This window comes from Perca flavescens, chromosome 9 (assembly GCF_004354835.1).
Source record: "Perca flavescens isolate YP-PL-M2 chromosome 9, PFLA_1.0, whole genome shotgun sequence".
NCBI classification, from domain to species: domain Eukaryota; kingdom Metazoa; phylum Chordata; class Actinopteri; order Perciformes; family Percidae; genus Perca; species Perca flavescens.
Window position 1 is genome coordinate 10,171,080 of NC_041339.1, and position 14,886 is coordinate 10,185,965.

Below are 14,886 nucleotides of genomic sequence, written 5' to 3' on the forward strand. Positions count from 1 at the left end.
TATAACCACTGACAACGCAACAAGCTAATTAGAAGAGTTACTGTGCTAATTATACATGCACAGAAGTGTTGATGGAGATTTCTATTTGGGGCTCGGCTCTGCGCACGATTTCCCCTCGATTAAAGGCAAATGTAGCATGTAAAACTGTGTGATTGTCTTTACACCCCTGCATGATGCTGATTCACAATGACACCCGACAGACAGCTGGAATGGCTGAGGGCCACCTGACTTCTGAGGGCTGTAAGAAAGAGACGTGCTCCAAGCCCCTGCAACCAAAGTGGGAAATGAGTTGTGTGGTGCGCTGAGGGGATGCTAGACTGGAGATAACACCCACAATCCATAACATTTTGGTCTACTTTCTCTGTCAATTAAGAGACAAGCAACAACATGAGTACAAAGGCAACAACACGCCTACAGTATGGAACCCCCGCCCAACACAACCAGTAGTTTTCTTTGATATCAAAGTCAGGTTTACTGCAAAGCTTTTCAAAAGTTGCATTAGGCCCCAAAGGAGGAATAAAAAAAGAAGGTATCAAAATGTATTCTCCAGAAACTAAAATGGCAGTTTTTTTTGAGAGACCTTCCCATGAATCTTGCACTATTATGTACTTAAAATACTTCAGATGAACACAAAAATGTGTTTTATATCGCTAAACTCTGTGAACTTAAACTGAATCTCTCCAAATAGCTTGCAAAAGCGATAAATGCTACATATGCTCTACCTGCAAACTTATATCCAAACTGTACATTTTGTGCCCTAAAGTGAGCAAGCTGTAAACACATTCAAATTTTATCATCATCATTTATCATTGACTTGCTTATTGGCAAACATTTGCCTATTTATAATAGGCTACAATAGAAAATAATGGACAAAGCTTCTGGGTCAGAAAAGTGAAGCCAATGTGGAAGTGCCTTGAACTAGCATTCTATCTGAATTCCAGCAGGGGTTAACTCCCCTGGTTGCAAAAAGATCTTCATTTCTATAGAGGTCAATGGGAAAATGACCCTACTTCTCACTTGATTTATAACCTCAATAAACATTCTCACAACGAGTCTTGATGATAAAGTTGTTTTAGGGCAGGGGTGTCAAACTTAATTTCACTAAGGGCCACATTGGAAGATGAGAATCACATCCAAGTCCCAGATATGTATAGTTTATTGACATGCTTTTATTAATCAAAAAAGTAAAATATCTTTGACTGTATTATTGCATGCCTCATATAGCCTTCTCACCTACAGTTTGGTCCACATAAAGCCCTGAAAACGTTCTTAAGCCATTAGAGGATTAAGCAAATCAAGAAAAAACAATGATTACATTTTAGACTACCACACAGCTGACTCACAACAACCACAGCTGACTCACAGCCTGAAACTTGTTGGTTGTGTGGGAATGTGGGAACAGTTTCCTGTATTTTTGGTTTGGCACAAAACTAGGTGGTCCAAAATTGATTGTGAACCTAAATTAATATGAGGGCCGGACCAAAATTTGCAACCTGGGTCCAATCAGGACAGAAGCTAAGCATTGATAACCATGGCACTGTGTGGCATTAAAATAGATGTAAAGTTGTTTGATGAATTTACTCTTTGAGGTCTGTTTTGGGCTCCACCAAGTCCTGAGAAAAATAGCTGTCTCTTTAACTTCTCAGGTTTACAAGAATGATATAAATGGACTTGAGATTATTTGTGAACATCATTTCAAATTTGTAATGGCCTTTATTTGAGCCTATACAGTTATAAAGATTAATGGTTTAGAACAAAGGAAGAAAGCTAAAAACGTCTTAACGTTAAATTAAACATTTTCTACCTGAGAGATAGCTTAGAAGATCGAAAGATCAATACCACTCTCATATCTGTTATACAGTGCATACAAGGACATTATTCACTTTTTCCACATTTTATGTTACAGCCTTATTCCAAAATGGATTAAAACAATTTTTTTTCTATACATAATACCCATAATGACAACTTAAAAAAAGTTTGTTTGAGATTTTTGCAAATGTATTAAAAATATAAAACGAAGAAATCACATACATAAGTATTCACAGCCTTTGCGATCAAGCTCAAAATTTAGCTCAGGTGCATTCTGTTTCCACTGATCATCCTTGAGATGTTTCTACAGCTTAATTGGAGTCCACCTGTGGTAAATTCAGTTGATTGGACATGATTTGGAAAGGCACACACCTGTCTATATAATGTCCCACAGTTAACAGTGCATGTCAGACCACAAAACAAGCAGAATTGTCTGTAGACCGCTGAGACAGGACTGTCTCGAGGCACAGAAAATGTTCTGCTGCTTTAACGGTCCCAATGAGCACAGTGAGCCTCCAACATCCGTAAATGGAAGAAGTTTGGAACCACCAGGACTCTTCCTAGAGCTGGCCGTCCCTCTAAACTGAGTGATCAGGGGAGAAGGGCTTTAGTTAGGGAGGTGACCAATAACCCGATGGTCATGCTGACAGAGCTCCAGGGTTCCTCTGTGGAGAGAGAAGAACCTTCCACAAAGACGACCATCACTCCAGCACTCCACCAATCAGGCCTATATGGTAGAGTGGTCAGACGGAAGCCACTCCTTTGGTAAAAGGCACATGGCAGCCTGCCTGGAGTTTGCCAAAAGGCACCTAAAAGATTCTCAGACCATGAGAAACAAAATTCTCTGGTCTGATGAGACAAAAATCGAACTCTTTGGCGTGAATGCCAAGCGTTATGTTTGGAGGACACCAGGCACTGAGCGGTTCTGTAAAGAGGAATGGGCAAAACTGCCCAAAGATAGTTGTGCCAAGCTTGTGGCTTCATGTTCCAAAATACTAGAGGCTGTAATTGCTGCCAAAGGTGCCACAACAAAGTATTATTGAGCAAAGGCTGTGAATACTTAAGTACATATTATATTTTCATTCTTTATTTCTAATACATTTGCAAACATAAAAAAAAAAAACTAGGGCTGGGCAACGGTTAAAAGTTTTAATCGCGATTAATTGCATGATTTCTCTGATTAATTGCATTGTTATACGCAAAATCCAATGAATTCAAAAGTAGTGTATAGCACAATTTTATTTTAAATGTTCTGCCATATGAACAAAAGTGCCATAACATTTGTTCTGCAAACACTTAACATCAGCATTTTGTTTATACAGTAGCAGTTAAATCAAATATTTAGTGTAAATCTCAACTTAAACAATGTAATCAAAGCAAATACAAAATTAAAGCTTATTGCCACTGCCAGGGCATTCATGTTATCCTGTTTGTTATATATATAAAATAAAACTGCCCACAAAATCCTGAGCCACAATCATAACATTAAAACAGACAATTTCTGAGATAACAGCAGAATTTTGTTTTTTTCTTTTATCAAGGAGTAGCATAACCAGTCTATGTTCAGTACCAAATGTAAAGTTGTCGCTTTTGCGGTCCTCTCCTTTTCATACAACTCGTGTATTCTGCTTGTGATGGTGCATCTTGTAAAATCTCTTACCTGCCGTCATTTGTTGCGATTCTCAGAATGTTTCTCAGACCGAAGTCCTCCACAACACTAATGAGCCTGCAGTCTGTAGCTATCCACTTCGCTACGGCATTTGTTAGCTTCTCTTGCCTTTGTTTATCTATACTTCTCCCACACGCTGCATCTAACGTAGTCTGCCGAAGCCTTTGTTTGTTTCGTTGAATGATTTGCTGGTATCAACGGTGTCTATTGCATGTAGGTGATATTTCAGACTGGAAGTACTCTGGTGATAAGAAAATTCAACTTTGCAGTGGTTACAAATAACTTTGGTTCTGATGACTGCGCCGTCTGGAAGAACTTTAAAATGAAAATGGCCATGCAAAAGTACTGTACCCTTCTCCATGTTTGTTGGTTTGTTTATCCGCTTTTCCTTTCCATTTCCTGTAAGCGCGGCAGATGTCAGCACCAAGGGGGTAAGCTTTGCTTCAGAACTCGAACCTCGTATGGCGCCATTTTGATGCTACAAAGCAATCACCCGTTAGCATTCCACTGACTGCCATTCATTTTGACGTCACTTTGACAGCGAATAACTTTACATCTGAAGCGTTTAAAGACTCTATTTGTCCATTGTTTATTTCTAAAGAAACACAACAATGTATAAACGGCTCCATTACCTTGTACCTCACATTATGGCTCCGTAGCAGACGTTTTTGTAAAAATAGGCTAACAACTGTGTCATAACCAAGCGACTTACTGTCGCATAGTAGGGGAATTACCATATAGTACAGGAGAAGCTCGCAGGCAGTTTCGACTGTGCCCATGTTATCTCCTTACATATACCTACACTCTCCGTCTCTGCAAGATTGGGAATGATTGAGATTTCTCTTGGCACAGCTACCAGAAGACTTCCAACTTTCAGACAGGTTGCTCACGTCACATTTACGTCTCTGTCAGTTGGAGGCTGCGCAGTAACGCTCAGCGCTCACCGGAAAAGTGCTTCTAACATCCTTCACTGGTCTCCGTCTAGAGCAACGGGCTCTGTTGGTCCATTTTATATATGTCAATGACATAGACTTTTTCAAAATAAAAGCCTGTGAGCAACAGACTTTTACAATAATAAAAGAGATACTAAAAACGGCGTTAATGCGTGATAAAATAATTGTCAGAATTAATTAATTAATGAGTTAACACGATAACGTGGAAATGTGGAAAAAGTGAAGCACTGTGAATGCTTTCCGTATGCACTGTATGAAGCTGGAGCCAGGACATAGTTAACCTAGCTTAGTAAAAATACTGGAAGCAAAGGGAAACAGCTACCCTGGCTATGTCCAAAGGTAAAAAACGCAACCACTAAAAGTTTACAGGGATTGTTCTGATGGACAATTTCTTGGTCGGGAGCATTGACTTGCTAGCGTTTTGTCGTCAATTTGAGGTTGCCAGGTGGAGGTTTTTATCCTCCCTTTAGTTATCTGAGCATAGCATAAAGACTAACTCCTTACTGTAGTTTTTCATATTTAACTGACAGATATGAGAGTGGTAGGCTGTACATTTTCCCATCTAACTATAGGCAAAAAAAGCAAATAAAAAAGCGAATAAGCATATTTCCCCAAACTGTTCCTTTTAATACAGAAATTTGCAAAACACAACAGAAACATTGTAATTGTACCAAGTGCAGTCAGGATGATCCAGTGTATCTTCGCCATGTGTACAGTAATTCTACCTAACTAGAGCTAATTGTACTGCCATTTAAGCACTGCACTACCAGCATGCTGCCTGTGCCTGGCTGCCTTATTACAGGCAAAGGCCGAGCAGATCGGCAGAAAATGTCTGGAAGCCCACAGGGTCTCTACATATTAATGAACTTCTCCTCACACGGGAATAGCGGAAGCATCTCCTTTTCTTTTTCCCTCCCTCCTTTATTATGCTCGTTTGTTTAATTAAAAAGAGTGTTTTAGGGAAATGAGCTGCTGTCGACTGCCTCTGGGGTGGTTCCCACCAGGAAGTGGGCTGCTGACATTTAGATGGAGTAGCTGGGTGACATTGATCAGACCTGAGACCTGCTAAAAATTGTATTGTTTTTAGCCATGTACACCTCATTAGTTGGCTTATAATTTGATGGTCTGATTATTTAGAAATGTAGGAGACATAATACTAAAAGCTTTTTTGTCATGAAGCAACTATAGGATTTTTGCAGGAGAAATATAGCCCAGCTACATAAAAAAATGGCCTGAGGCAGCTTTTAAATTCAAGCCACACAGTCCTTGATCGTTAATAAGAGCGAGGTTTCAGATAAGCTCATCTCTTCTGTAACAATAACATGAGTAAACAGGACTTCATATGGCAAGAATCATCTCTCCGTTATAGCTTCCAATTTCTCCATTCGACAGAAATGAGCCCGAGTTAAACAGATAGTAGACATCCAGCTTTTTTATTTCCAGTATATAACAGTGACAGGTTTGTGGAGAAGACGACCACGTTTGAATCCCTGTTTAATTGCTTTTCAACAGTGGTAACAAAGGAGTAATTTAGACCACATACAATAGCATTCTCAGCTGGCCTGCCCTAGTTATTTCAGAAAGAAACTTTTAATTCAAAGTGCTGTGTAGATTAATTTTCTGATATGTTAAACATTGTTCTGCATACTAATTGACACCATTTTTTATTGTGTAAAGCAAGTCTTTTCATGAAGGCGTAATTAAAAGGGTTGGTGAGGCTTTTATGGTACACGTTAGAACAGAAATTAGCCAATTACCTTTTCTGTTTGAGGGGTGAAATGACCATCACTGTGCTCTCATTTATGTTGCCCACTTAATGGTTTTTTAAATCCCCCCAAATTTAGTATTCCAAGCCAAAAGACAGAGACAAGAGAGCACATTACCAAGCCAATATATGTCCTCATACATGAATTATTGTAAAACACAACTTTACATTTCTCTCAGAGCGTGGCAGCACAATATGTTTTTTCTATATGTTGTAAAGGAAATAAAATCCATGATGTTATTCATCTTATTTTATCATCACTCACGTCACAGCAAAGCACAAAAACTTTTCTGCATGTTGGGATGTGTATATTATGTTTTTGGCTCTCATCAGTCTTTCAGAGGAGTAAGAATACTGTATGGACTACAGGTGGAGTGATTGTGCCACCCTGTGGAAGAAATTATTACAACATGTCAAGAAGTGTGTTTTTCATATTGTTACTTCACTTAGATGTTTGACTGTGCAGAATTATGTACGTGTGAGTTTGTTTTCACATTCATCTGCTGAAGGTGTTCACCTTGGTGCGACCCCTGGCCCATGCAGTCTACAAGTCAAACTGTCAAGACACAAGGACAAGGCACCTTGTATGGCAGCCTTGGCCACCAGTGTGTGAATAGGGTGAATGGTGCCTGTAGTGTAAAGTGCTTTGAGCAGTCGTTAAGACTAGAAAAGTGATATATAAATGCAGTCCATTTACCTTAATTCTCAGTTTGACACCCGGACGTGCAACTGGTTTTGAGCCAGTCATGGTCCAAATATGGAACTGAAGTGTGATGGGAACTTTAAACCCATACATTAAGAATGGACTTAATGGAAGTAGGAGACATCTTGTCGCAGAAACTAACACACATCATCCGGTTCCTCCCAGGAGGCCTACTGAGTGTGAGCTAACCACTGATAGTTCTGTCAGCACTATTGCTGTTGAGCCATTTTGGCTCAGCCACCTCCATGTTTGCTGGTGATGTCAGAGGCGAGAGCCGTATGCAGGCAATCCTGGCCCCGACCCTGGATATCGTATATAGCCCTTTCAAAAGCAAAACATTTTTAATTTTGTTATCTTTAGGTATCTACTTAAGTCAGACATCATGTTAGTTACTTTACAATGCCTCCCTGTTTGATGACCTTGTACTTTGTACATCAAACACTGTGAGGCCCAATGCAATATAGACCATCTGCTGTCAGAGTCAGATATGCTGTATATATGGGTGATACGTTCATGGAAAAACTTCATGAATTAATTCAGACACACATGGAGAATATGACAAGGAGCACTGAAGCTAGTCAGGGTGCTTAGAGTAATAAACCTTACTGTACTAAGACACTTTGTGTTCTTTACTTTGTTTTTCTAAAAGTTGAGACCAGGGGCCTGTTTCACAAAAGCAGAATATATAAATCCAGGATAACTGATAAAGCGAGGCTTGACCTAGTCTAATCTGTGCATCCTGGCTTGGTGCGTTTCACGAAGGCCAAGCCAGGCTGAGGAGGAGCGACTAGGTCGAGCCAGGCTGAACTAATTCAGATAGATGCGCGTCCACGGATTTCCTCAAAAGACCGCGAGGTCGAGCACAGATTTACTGATGCCAAAATGGAGAATACGCATTGTACATAGACTACTTTATACAGAGTGAGCAGCAGCTTCTTGTGGAAGTATGATGACGTGAAACACATTATTTGAATAAAAAGAAAATAACACGGCCGCTGTAGTGAAACAGCGAGAGAAAGCGCAGCAGACGATCACGGACCGACTGAATGCGTAAGCAGCCTAAATATATACATTAACTGACCACTGCTCTGAATGGAAACCGTCATAATCCTACCATTCAATGATTAGGCTACTAATCATTTGCACAAATTAACAATTGTACGCTTTGCCTTAAAAGTAAGCAGAAGATAACTCAAGAAATTTACCATGAAGATCTATTTTCTAAAACGCTAGAATATGAAGCGTAAATATCTCTTTCACTCTGTTCCTCCCTCTCTCTCATTGGCTAAAATATTAATTTCCTAAGTAATATTAACTTCCACTACTCGCTTTTAATGCAAAGTGTACAGGTGTTCGTTTTTGCAAATGACAAATGACACATTGAATGGTTTCATTTAAGAGCAATAGTTCATAAATGTATATTTTTAGACTATCATTTAGTCGGTCCGCTATTATCTGTCACGCTTTTTCTCGCGTTTTTTTATTTTTTATAGAGGACGAGTTTCCTTCTCTACATATTATATGCCTTGCTCCCTGGTATATATGGACATAGAAAATAAAGACACTGAAAAAATTGAACTGTAAAATCTAGAAACTATAAAGATAATAAAGTGATAAATTCCATGCACACTATAAACATGAATGGAACAGAGTATATTCATCAGTTATTTCCCCCCCGGCAAAATATAAGGTCAAAAACCATTAAGGTGTCCTCTCCCTGTTGTTACATGAATGTACAGTAGCCTACATCACTAGATAGTTACTGGTCCAGTGAACTACGTCTATAATTTGGGAGGATTGTACAGCTAGGATATGTTCTTAAAATTGTACAATCCTCCCAAATTATAGTCCCAGTTTACTGGACAACACAAATTGTGTGCTAAGAATGCCAAATATAATGCACATGGAAGCAGAACAAACATGATCCTTATTGTTAAAGAATAAAAAAAGAAATGATACACTAAAATAATTTAAGGTGCATTGGGGAACTATAGAAATGTACAGCATTGTATGGATTGCCCTTAGTAACAGACTTCATTTAAAACTCATTTGAAATTTTATTAGCCTTTTCTAATTATCTCAACAACTGCCATAATATATTCATCAAAGTTCTTACAACAATATGAACAGCAGTCTTCATACAGCAATATAACAGTAATAATGACAAATTTATAATTATAAAAAAAAAATAATGGTCACAACTTTAAATAATAACAGTACTTAAATGAACAGCAATATGCACCTGTTGTATTTTAATCCAGGTTGATAAGAAAAGGGTAAAACCACTGCTGAGTGAACAGAAAAGGTTCCAGGATTAAATAAATCCTGGCTGTTAGCCTGGTCAGGACCAGGCTAGCTGCACAGAATAAATCTCCATGGTGATTTATGTGCCTCTGCTTTTGTGAAACCGAGTCAAGCCTAAATTCATCCAGGATAACCAGGAAATCCCGGCTTAATCCCTTATCTTGGTTTTGTGAAACAGGCCCCTGGACACAAACTAGCAGGGCGAGGAACACAAACTCACACAGGTAGGACAAAAGACACAAAAGAATCTGACAAGACGCAAAGGGGAACACATAGGCTAAATAAACTAGGTAACGAGCAAAAACAGGAAAGGGCAGGGGAACAGGTGGAGCACATTAGACAATCACACAGGCGGGAAAACACAGAAAGAAAACTGACTATCACAATAAAACAGGAAGCAGAACATAAAAAACAAGACTGAAAATCACTCAATGACAAGGAGACAAACCCCACAGTACAAAAACAATTCATAGGGACATACATTAAACAGAAGTACACAAATAGGGAAAAAGAACCTAATACGAAAACAGGATTACACATAACAGGGAACAGAAATACAAAGCAAAACACCGAAACCATGACAAAATGTTCCAATTAATGATCCAGGCAGCACATTCTCGTCTCCCTCCTTCATTTTACTGTCAAATGGTGGCTAGAACGGCTCTCACTCAAAGTTCAATATGGAGTGGATTAATCTGCGTTATTTTATTTCTTTTTTATAAATTGATCGAAATTAACGCGTTATTTTGACAGCCCTAATATAAAGACAAACGATTACATGTAAAAATATAGTGCCCTTTTTGGTCTTGATTGCAATATATTTTTTTATATGTAGGATATCAATATATAAACATATATGGTATATGCATATATGGTAATATATTGGAAAATATAAATATTAAATCACATATATGGGAATATATTGCCCAATATATCACATGGGATTTTTCAATGTACTGCAATATATTTTGGTTTCGTAAGGGTAGGTTTGGTTGCAGTGCTTCATATGCAGGATAAATGAGGTATTTTGCCATTTGGGTGTGTGCGTTTGTGAGTTGTGTTAAGTATGTTGATAAAACCAGGCTAGTTTGCACAATTGTGTTTTAGCAATTGGAAAAAACTGTAAATTGCAGTGCGTTTGCCACTGTCGGCCACCGTACTCAACAGCACACAAAGCTAACAAGCAATTGTCTGCTCGTCTGCATTTTAGCCACTAGATGTCACTGCCTGACCATATATATCTTGTTGCTATCCAACATATGTTGGTGTAAGGAGACTGAAAGGTTTTATAGTTTTAGATAATTATGTAATTGAGCATGTACCTTTGATTTGAAGCATTTTGTGAACAGCATGTGATACAAAGTTCTATTTATGAAACAAAACTGGCCAGAGAGCTGAGTGACTAATAGCCTGTAGGAAGACTTGCCTTTCTGGGACTTTAGGAGAATGCTGTAGGTCTGCATAGACAGTTTGTTAGATGAAATATACAGACATGGACCCCTTTGCCTGTGAAATACTCCGGAATCTCCTGCCAAAGGCTCAGCACCTGCAGTGAGGCCTTCAATCAACTAAAAGCAAAGGACACAACCAGACAAGTTGTCTGCATGTCACCATAGTGAAAATGGTGGGTTGACAGAAAGGAACAAACAAAGGGTTTTATCCTGGTGTGTAGAATATCTGCCCCTGAAAAGGGGCTCAGCCTGAAACCATCTCTCTCGTGAGCTTATCCAATTCCGCAAAGTGCCATGGCATTATACGCGCTCAGAGTCTGGCTACACTCTCCAAAGCAAAAAAATAAGAAGGCCTTACACAGTACACAGAGTTGGAGCACATGTTTTTGGTAACACTTTACAATAAGGTACACAAAAAAATAGGTAGTTAATGATTAGTTACTGTTTTTGAAAGGGTAGTTACCCTTTTTCAGAAGGGTAGTTACCCTTTTTCAGAAGGGTAACGAATGGTTAGTTACCTTTTTTCAAAAGGGTAGTTACCCTTTTTCAAAAGGTTAGTTACCCCTTTTCAAAAGAGTAGTTACCCTTTTTCAAAAGGGTAGTTACCCATTTTCAGAAGGGTAGTTACCCTTTTTGAAAAGGGTAGTTACCCTTTTTCAGAAAGGTAGTTACCCTTTTTGAAAAGGGTAGTTACCCTTATTCAGAAGAGTAACGAATGGTTAGTTACCCTTTTTCAGAAGGGTAGTTACCCTTTTTGAAAAGGGTAGTTACCTTTTTTTCAGAAGGGTAATTACCCTTTTTCAGAAGGGTAGTTACCCTTTTTCAGAAGGGTAGTTACCCTCTTTCAGAAGGGTAACAAATGGTTAGTTACCCTTTTTCAGAAGGGTAGTTACCCTTTTTGAAAAGGGTAGTTACCCTTTTTCAGAAGGGTAACAAATGGTTAGTTACCCTTTTTCAGAAGGGTAGTTACCCTTTTTGTAAAGGGTAGTTACCCTTTTTCAGAAGGGTAGTTACCCTTTTTGAAAAGGGTAGTTACACTTTTTCAGAAGGGTAGTTACCCTTTTTCAGAAGGGTAGTTATCCTTTTTCAGAAGGGTAACGAATGGTTGGTTACCCTTTTTCAGAAGGGTAGTTACCCTTTTTGAAAAGGGTAGTTACCTTTTTTCAGAAGGTTAGTTACCCTTTTTGAAAAGGGTAGTTACCCTTTTTCAGAAGGGTAGTTACCCTTTTTCAAAAGGTTAGTTACCCTTTTTCAAAAGAGTAGTTACCCTTTTTCAAAAGGGTAGTGACCCTTTTTCCGTTGTTTGCAAAACTTTCCTCCGCTCCGTTAGCTAACGTCTAGGTATTTGTTGTGCTAACGGCTAGTTAGCCTGCCTGCTAGCGGGATGTAAAGCGGACCACTCAGGATTTTGCCTCCTTGGAATTCTATTCTATATTTTGGTAGCAGTAACGGGCTATCCACAGCTTGCTAACACAAGCAGGAGCACCTGCATTGTAATTCGACTTGTGAAAAGGGATCGGTTTTAGGAGAAGGCCTCCATCAACGTTGCTACTAGCTAAACTAGCAAGCTACACGATGCCCTCTCTCAGCTGTTCACCTGGCTGTGACTCGTGCCTCCTGTTCAGCCAGAAGATAGTGAAACTTGAAGCCAGAATATCGACTCTCCACCAGATCAAGGCAAGTGAACAGTTCCTCAACTCCATTATCCTTGGAAGTTCCCCTCACACACACACTGTCGGATGTCTTGATTCCACTGTGCCCTGCAATACTCTCACCCCACCACGCACTAATACAACCTCTGTCCCTGTTGTCTCTCCTCGGCTTCTGCCGAGGACCCAGCCAGCTCTGCTTACCAGCTCCACTCCACACCAGCCTGAGCCATTGCGTGTAAGCAAGCACCAGAGCAGGCGGTCAGGACAACGCTCAGCCCCAGCCCAACCCCTACAACTAGAAAATCGCTACAGCATTCTGATGAACGACGAGGAGTTCCCTTCTTTGCCACGTCCCCACGCAGCTCATACTGGTCTATCCACACAGTCGACGCGCCCATTGAGGGCGGACTCTCCCCCCTCGGACTCATCAACCTCCACGCTGGTCATCGGAAGCTCCATGGTAAGGGACCTCCACATTCCCCCTTTACCTAGCGGTCCCTCCAAGGTCTACTGCTTCCCCAGTGCCAAGGTCCGTGACATCCAGCACAAACTTCCCGGCATCCTCGCCCGCCATGCCAAGGTCGACAACATCATCGTGCATGTGGGCACAAACGACATCAGAGAGAGACGGTCGATAGCACTCCAGAAAGACTTCACTACTCTCCTCTCTACCCTGATGGGCACAGGTAAACGGATTGTCATCTCTGGGCCTCTACCTACCTACAGGAAGGGTGCGGAGAGATGGTCCAGACTGTTCTGGCTCCACACCTGGCTGGAACCACTCTGCAATTCCCTGAGCATTCCCTATCTCGACAACTTCAACTTGTTCTGGGAAATGCCCCGCCTGCTGAAGCATGTTGGTCTCCACCCAAACCGACACGGAGCCAGGCTGCTGTCTGACAACATAACAACCACACTGAAAGGCAAGTATTGACATTCTGTTGAAAATATCACAGATTCATGTCCCCCAGGTATTGATCCTGATAGCACTATACAAGTGGATGAATCTGAAAATGTTTTCTGCAGGATAACATGTAGTACTAGTATTATTCCAGTAACATGTAGTACTAGTGCTATTCCAGTAACATGTAGTACTAGTACTAGTCCAATTATAATCAACAACAGACCATACAAAGTGGTGAAGCCCCTAAGTAATAAGAAGTTGACTGCAAACATAGTCAATTTAGCATCCAGTTCACGCCAGCCACAGCCTGTCCCAAAAGAAAATGAGACGGTGTCTGTTCCTCGACTAAGATCAGTTAAATCAAAGGTAACCAAGAGAGGGCCAATACTTAACAACCTAATTGGAATTAAAACTAGCACTGCAATGATAGAAAAGGATAGGAAAATTAGATGTGGATTACTAAATATCAGATCTCTGTCTTCTAAAACAGTACTAATAAATTAATTGATCTATTCTGTCTTACTGAAACCTGGCTGGGCCATGAAGAATATATTAGTCTAAATGAAGCGACTCCTCCCAGTCATATTAATACTCAAATTCCTAGAGGCTCAGGCCGAGGAGGGGAAGTTGCAGCCATATTTGATTCAAGCCTGGTAATTAATCCTAAACCTAAACTAAATTATAACTCTTTTGAAAGCCTTGTTCTTAATCTTCAACATCCAACACGGAAATCAGTACAGCCAATTATATTCGTTGTTGTGTACCGAGCTCCAGGTCCGTGTTCTGAATTTTTATCTGAATTCTCAGAGTTTTTATTACAGTGTAGTCCTTAAATCAGACAAAGTACTTATTGTAGGTGATTTTAATATCCATGTGGACGTTGACAGCAATAGCCTTACTACTGCTTTCAACTCACTACTAGATTCTATTGGCTTCAGTCAGAGTGTGCATGAGGCCACGCACTGTTTTAACCACACCCTCGACCTCGTGCTGGCATATGGTATCAAAATTGAAGATGTATTAGTATTCCCGCAAAATCCTTTATTATCAGACCACTTCTTAATTACTTTCGAATTCTTAATACCCGATTATACGAAATTAGATAAAAGCTACTATACTAGATGCCTATCTGACAGTGCTATAGCTAAATTTAAGGAAGACATTCCAACAGCAATAAACTCATTACCTTGTTTTAATACAACAGAGGACCTTTATGTAAACTTTAGTCCCTCTCAAATCGACAATTGTGTAGATGGTATTACGGCCTGCCTACGGACTACTTTAGACTCTGTTGCTCCACTCAAAAAGAAGAAGATGAAGCAAAGGAAACTAACACCTTGGTATAACTCCCAAACTCGTAAATTAAAGCAAAACTCGCGAAAACTTGAAAGCAAATGGCGCTCCACCAAAATGGAAGAGTCTCGTTTGGACTGGCAAGACAGTCTGAAAACCTATAGGACGGCCCTCAGAAATGCCAGATCAGACTATTACTCATCATTAATAGAAGAAAACAAGAACAACCCAAGGTTTCTTTTCAGCACTGTAGCCAGGCTGACAGATAGTCATAGCTCTACTGAGCCATCTATTCCTCTAGCTCTGAGTAGTGATGACTTCATGAGCTTCTTTAATAATAAAATTATAACAATTAGAGATAAAATTCATCACCTTCTGAAAAA